A 7104-nucleotide genomic window follows, 5' to 3' on the forward strand; every position below is an offset into this window, starting at 1 on the left:
AATAAGGAATTTAACATAACACATGCTTACTAAGTTCTTGATCACTGTTGTTCAAATTCAATCCAATTATATCATTGGGTCAGGAAACTAACAAAAATCTAATTCAAAACAATAAAGAAAATAAGACTATTTTTTAATTTTCAAATTTTCTGAATGTTTTTGTGTTTTTGTTTAGAGTAAATAAAACTAACTAAGAAAACAAAAAGAAACAACACGAAAACAAATCAAACCAGTTCAAATTTTCAATTTGGTCATTTTTTTTCAATCCTTACCCCCAAACTTAAACTAGACATTGTCCCCAATGTCAAAAAAACACAATAATTAAAGATAAAATAAAATAGTAAAAAAAACAAAATAAAGCATTTGGACTAAAAACTTCCCCAATTTGCAGTAAAATCAAGCGATGACCCCCAAATTCCAATTCTGCAATCAACTCCAATGGTAGGCACGATCAAATTTTCCTACAAAGAAAAGAAATAAGTCAGTTTAGCATGCAAGAAAATTCAGAAAACAAAAACAAATGGAAAATTGAAAATGACATAAAAAGACAATGAATAGAAATATTGGGTTGTCTCCCAATAAGCGCTTGCTTTTACGTCCGCAGCCAGACGGTGCCAAGAGTAATCATCCAAGGGGAGATGGTTCTTGGAGGGGTACAACCTCCACATCATGCTCCGCAAAAGACTCGTAATATGGCTTGAGTCTATGTCCATTCACTTTGAACACATTTTCGGTCTTTGCACTTTGGATTTCCACTGCATCATGAGGAAAAATATTAGTTACAACAAATGGACCAACCTATTGAGAACGAAGCTTACCTGGAAATAACCGAAGGTGAGAATTAAATAGAAGAACTTTTTGTCCAATGGAAAAGCTCTTCCTTGATATCATCTTGTCATGAAATGCCATTGATTTCTCCTTGTATATTCGACTAGACTCGTATGCATCATTCCGAATTTCGTCTAACTCATTCAATTGGAGCTTTCTATGCTATCCGGCAACACTCATGTCCATGTTGTAGGCTTTGATCGCCCAATAAGCTTTGTGTTCTAACTCTACTGGAAGACGACATGATTTCCCATAAACTAACCGAAATGGGGACATTCCAATAGGAGTCTTATAGGCAGTCATATACGCCCACAATGCATCTTTTAAGCGCATGCTCCAATCTTTCCTACTAGGACTCACAGTTTTCTCCACAATTTGCTTCACCTCACGGTTTGATACATCTGCTTGACCACTAGTTTGTAGATGATAAGGTGTAGACACCTTATGTGTGACATTGTACTTCCGAAGCAACGCTTCAAATGTTCTATTGCAAAAATGACTCCCTCCATCGCTGATGATTGCTCTAGGTATTCCAAATCTTGCAAAGATGTTACTCTTAATAAAATCTGAAACAACTTTTGAATCATTAGTTTTGGTGGCTTTTGCTTCCACCCATTTAGAAACATAATCCACAACCAATAAAATGTAAAGAAAACCATTAGAAGATGGAAAAGGTCCCATGAAATCAATTCCCCACACATCAAAGATCTCAACAATCAAAATAGGGGTTTGTGGCATTTGATTTCTTAGGCCCAAGTTACCTGTTCGTTGACAACGATCACATGTTTCACAAAACTCGTACGCATCCTTAAACAAACTAGGCCAATAAAAACCACTCTCTAACACCTTAAGAGTTGTCATCTTTGCTCCAATATGGTCTCCACATGCATAAGAATGACAAAAAGTTAGAATAGATTTAAACTCAGATTCGGGGACACACCTTCTAATCAATTGATCAGGGCAATATTTCCACAAATAAGGATCATCCCACTCGTAATATTTGGCGATTTTGACAAGCTTATCTTTCTGAGCACGTGTAAAATCATCCGGAATCTTTGTGGTGACCTTGTAATTGATAATATCTGCATACCAAGGGTTAGTAGCCTTTAATGAAAACAATTGCTCATCCGGAAAACTCTCATGTAAAGGGATGAGATCTTCCTCTGTGTTTGAATGCACAAGTTTGCTAAGATGATCTGCTACAACATTCTCACTTCCTTTCTTATCCTTGATCTCCAAGTTAAACTCTTGAAGTAGAAGTATCCATCGAATGAGTCGCGGTTTTGTATCTTTTTTTATGAGTAGATACTTCAAAGCTGCATAGTCAGAAAACACAATAACTTTAGTCCCAATCAGATAAGATCTAAATTTTTCTAAAGCAAATACACAGCTAAAAGCCCCTTCTCTGTTGTTGAATAATTCAACTATGCATCATTGAGTGTTCGAGATGCATAGTAGATGACATGTGGCACTTTGTTGACACGCTGCCCTAGAACTGCACCGACGACATAGTCTGAAGCATCACACATCAACTCAAAAGGTAAACTCCAATCTGATGGTATGATCACAGGAGCCGTGGATAACAAATCCTTACGCTTGCTGAATGCTACCACACACTCTTCATTCATATCAAATGTTACATCTTTTTGAAGCAAACGGCATAAAGGTCTAGAAATCATTGAGAAGTCCTTCATAAACCTACGGTAAAAACCTGCATGTCTAAGAAAAGAACGAACCTCCCTGATAGTAGTAGGGAGGGGTAAAGAACTAACAAGTTCTACTTTAGATTTATCAACTTCAATTCCATTTTCAGATATGACATGCCCTAGAACTAATCCATGTGAAACCATGAAATGACATTTTTCCCAATTTAAGACTAGGTTAGTTTCTTGGCAACGTTTTAAAACTAGAGACAAATTAGGTAGACATGTATCAAAAGAATCACCATAAACTAAAAAATCATCCATGAACACTTCAATTATTTTCTCAATCATATCAGAAAAGATACTTACCATACACCTTTGAAATGTGGCGAGAGCGTTGCAAAGTCCAAACGACATCCTCCGGTATGCAAATGTGCCAAATGGACATGTGAAAGTCGTCTTTTCTTGATCCTCTAGAGCAACTGCAATTTGATTATATCCAGAATAGCCATCAAGAAAACAATAATGAGAATGACCAGCTAACCTTTCTAACATTTGATCAATGAATGGGACTGGAAAATGATCCTTGCGTGTGGTGTTGTTTATCTTTCAATAGTCTGTACAAACTCTCCAACTATTTTGCACACATGTAGGCACTAGCTCATTAGCTTCATTCTTAACAATTATGACTCCGGATCGTTTCGGAACTACTTGAATAGGACTCACCCACTTGTTGTCCGAGATAGGATATATGATGCCAACATCAAGAAGTTTGATAACCTCTTTCTTGACAACCTCCATCATAAGTGGGTTCAAACAGCGTTGAGCTTCCCTTGTTGGTTTTGCACCTTCCTCCAACAGAATCCTATGTATACATGTAGCTGCATTTATACCTTTGATATCTGCAATACTCCAAGCTATGGCAGTTTTGTGATCCTTCAATACCCGAATCAGTTTCTCCTTCTCTTCTGCTGTGAGTTGTGATGATATGATGACCGGTAATGTTTCATCCTCTCCTAAAAATGCATACTTCAAATGTTTAGGAATCGGTTTAAGCTCCAATTTGGGTGCCTGAGTCCCAGAAGGAAGAGTTTTTTCGTTAGAAGTAGGAAGAGAAATAAAATAAGAAAAAGACTTACCACGAATTGGTGAAAGAGACTCAAGAACGGCCACTGTTTGGATTAATTCTTCTTCAGTGTGCTCTGAATAATTAAAATTTCCATGTGTAATGCTATGCACTAATGTCTTCTCTAAATTATCTTGTCCCACACCTTCATTAAAACAATCCTACACAAAATAGTCAAACACATCAATAGACAAATAAGATTCAAAATCACTAGGGTACCTCATAGCATTGAAGATTCTAAACTTGACGCATTCCCCATCAATTTCCATGGTTAAGGTACCATCGTAGACATCAATCTTCGTACGTGCTGTTCTAAGGAATGGTCTTCCCAATATAAGAGGAAGTGCAGTAGGCATAGGGTCATGTTCCATCTCAAGAACAAAAAAGTCAGCGGGAAAAATGAGCTCATTCACCTGCACAAGTACATCGTCCAATAGGCCTTTAGGATATCTATTTGAACGATCTGCCAACTGGATTACTACCTTTGTTTCCTTCAAGTCTCCAAGGTTCAATGATTCATACATTGAATATGGCATCAAATTGATGGATGCACCCAAATCACACGATACTTTCCCAAACTTTTTCCCTCCGATTACACATGGAATGGTAAAGCTACCAGTATCTTTCAACTTCGGTGGCTGCTTCCTCTGCAAAATAGCTGATACTTCCTCGCTTAATGCCACAGTTTCTTGATCATAGAATCTCCTCTTGTTCGTACAAAGCTCTTTAAGGAACTTTGAATACTTGGGCACTTGTTTTATGGCATCTAAAAGAGGTAAATTCACTTGGACTTTCCGGAAAGTATCCAAGATTTCCTTATCAGTTTGCTCTTTCTTAGACTTCATAAACCTAAGAGGAAAAGGAATAGGGACACATAAGTTAAATGAATTTTGAACTTCTTTACTTACCTTATCAGAATCTTTTGTGTTCAATTTTGTAGCTTTATGAGACTTTTCAGTTTCTGTTGAAGCCTCATCTTGCTCAAGATTCTTGGTTTGTAGCTCCCCTTGCTCATTTGTATATTTTCTAGTTCTCTTTTGCATCCTTGACTACTCAAAAACTTCTTTTCCACTCCTTAAAGTCACAACATTCATCTGCTCTGCATTTGGATTCACCACGGTCTGGCTAGGCAACCTTCCTGGTTGGTGTTGTTGCCCCATCAAACTTGCTAACTGACTCATTTGGCACTCAAGGTTTTCAATTGCTTTGTCTGTTTTCTGTTGATGAGATTGAGTAGAGTTAGCTAAAGAAGTAATTAAATCCTCAAGAGACTTACTTGGAGCTTGTTGTTGTTGAGGCTGAAATGGTCCCTGCGGTCTTGCTTGAAAGAAGCTAGGTAGACGGTTATAGTTGTTGGGAACAGATTGTTATTCGTTGTCTTGATTGTTCCACTTTAAGTGTGGATAATCTCGCCACCCCGCATTATAGTTGTTGGAGTATAGATCATACTTTTGCCTTTGTTGCCCCTGAAACCCTTATAACGCATTAGCTTGCTCAAGACCACCTTGATCCATCAATGAAGGGCACATGTTCGTGGCATGTCCCGTCATTGAACATACACCGCACACCTGTTTTGGAGCCACCATAACCTGTTACACAAGATTAGTCAAGTTAGCTAATTGTAATTCAATACTAGAATTAACACTTACCTCATTAACTTTCTTAAGAGGTAGCTCATCTCTCCCTCCAAATTGTCGTGTATTGCCAACAATGTTCTTTAATAATGCCTTAGCATTTGTTGGTGTCTTGTCCATGAATGCTCCTCCACTTGCTGCATCAAGCATTACACAATCAGTACCACACAATCCTTCATAAAAATACTGTATTAAAAGATGTTATGAAATTTGATGATTAGGACAAGATGCCACCAAATGTGTGAATCGCTCATAGTAATCTCCAAAGGGTTCTCCATGTTGTTGTCGGATTGCACATATGTCCTTCCTTATGCTTGCAGCTTTTGTGGTTTGAAAATATTGCTCCAAGAATGATTACTTCACCTGGTTCCATGTGTTCATTGATCCCGGAGGTAAATTGTAAAGCCACTCTTTTGCCTTAGCTTCTAATGTAAATGGGAATGCCCTCAACTTGACTTGCTCCTCATCAACATTTGTGGTCTCATTCCCGAGTATACCACTTGAAACTCCATGAGATACTTGTTGGCATCCTCTGTTGAGAAGCCACGGAACTTAGGCAAGTAGTGAATCATGCCGGACTTGAGCTCAAATCCTCCTTCTACATTTGGATATGTGATGCACAATGGTTGTTCATCTGTATTTGGCGTTGCCAATTCCCTCAAAGTACGGTTATCAGCCATGCCTTCTTGTGGTTCTTCCTCCTCTTCCGAACTCAAATGTGGTGCAGAAGATGGTGGTAAAGACACCGATGCATGCTCAGGATCGTAGGAAGCAATTCCCTCAAAGTTCGTTCAAGCTCAGAATCGTAGGAAGCAAGATCAATGCTCTTGGACCTTCGAGTATGCAAATACTACGAATAGTACCTGAAATAAAAACAAAAACAAAAACACTAATTAGGCAAGAAAAGAAAACAATAGAAAATTAGTAATTAGAAATAACAATCCCCGGGGACACAACGCCAAAAATTTGATAGGATTAAAAGCACACTACAAAGTAGCACACAAATGTCCTATTGATTTTCCTTATTAACACTAAGATTTGTCAATTGTAGCATATGAAAATAAGGGTCTTTCCCGCAGAAGATTGTTTTATCTAACTACTTAAAATGTCACAAAAACTGGTTGCTGTCCCTACTGACCAGCCACCAAAAAATAATTATTAGACCGACTTACAATTATCTAAATTCTACAAAATTTTATATAAAGACACTAGACACACAAAGCTACACTTCTACAATTTTTTGGGATTTTTGGAGTTGATTTGCTAATTAAATTGAACAAAAACAGGACAAAAACAAATTTTAAGTAGTTCACAAATTAAGAAAAACGAGTTAGGGGAATTGCTATCCACCACCAAATAATCATGCAAACATGTTATGTTTCATTCAATCCGGATGAAGATGCTCAAGTTGGCTCAATGTTAGAACTCAACCTATTACTCTTTCTTATGTAGTATGTTAAAAGAATGACGCTTTCAACTTAACTTAGTCCCTAGCATGCAATCTAGAATGGCGTGTTCATAGATTTAACAAGTAGAAATCATTAAGAATGAAAAGAGTTTGAGTCATCACAAGACATCGTAAGTACTGGCGTTGTCTTACTTATCCTAAAAATTGGTTCACATGTTAATTGCAATTAACAAGTACTACTCTAGAACATATGTAGGTCCTCATTCGACAAGGGCAGGCACACACATATTCATAGCGTTAGAATCCTAGATATGCTTACTAAGTATGCATCCGTAGAAAACACATAAAGAATTCATCAATGAGACAAGTAGTGAATCAATTTTCATCCATTCATAAAAGTAATTCAAACAAAATGTCATAACAAACTTGCAATCATATTCGGGGCTTCAAAACAGCCCCTAACTA

The 7104-nt window shown here is 37.4% G+C and overlaps 1 pseudogene; it reads right to left on the reverse strand.

The window, feature by feature from the left end:
- Positions 1-624: 624 nt before the first annotated feature.
- Positions 625-5911, reverse strand: LOC139194632 (uncharacterized; annotated as a pseudogene).
- Between the last annotated feature and the right edge of the window lie 1193 nt (positions 5912-7104).

The sequence above is a fragment of the Malus domestica genome, chromosome 03 (genome assembly GCF_042453785.1).
Source record: "Malus domestica chromosome 03, GDT2T_hap1".
In the NCBI taxonomy this organism is placed as follows: Eukaryota; Viridiplantae; Streptophyta; class Magnoliopsida; order Rosales; family Rosaceae; genus Malus; species Malus domestica.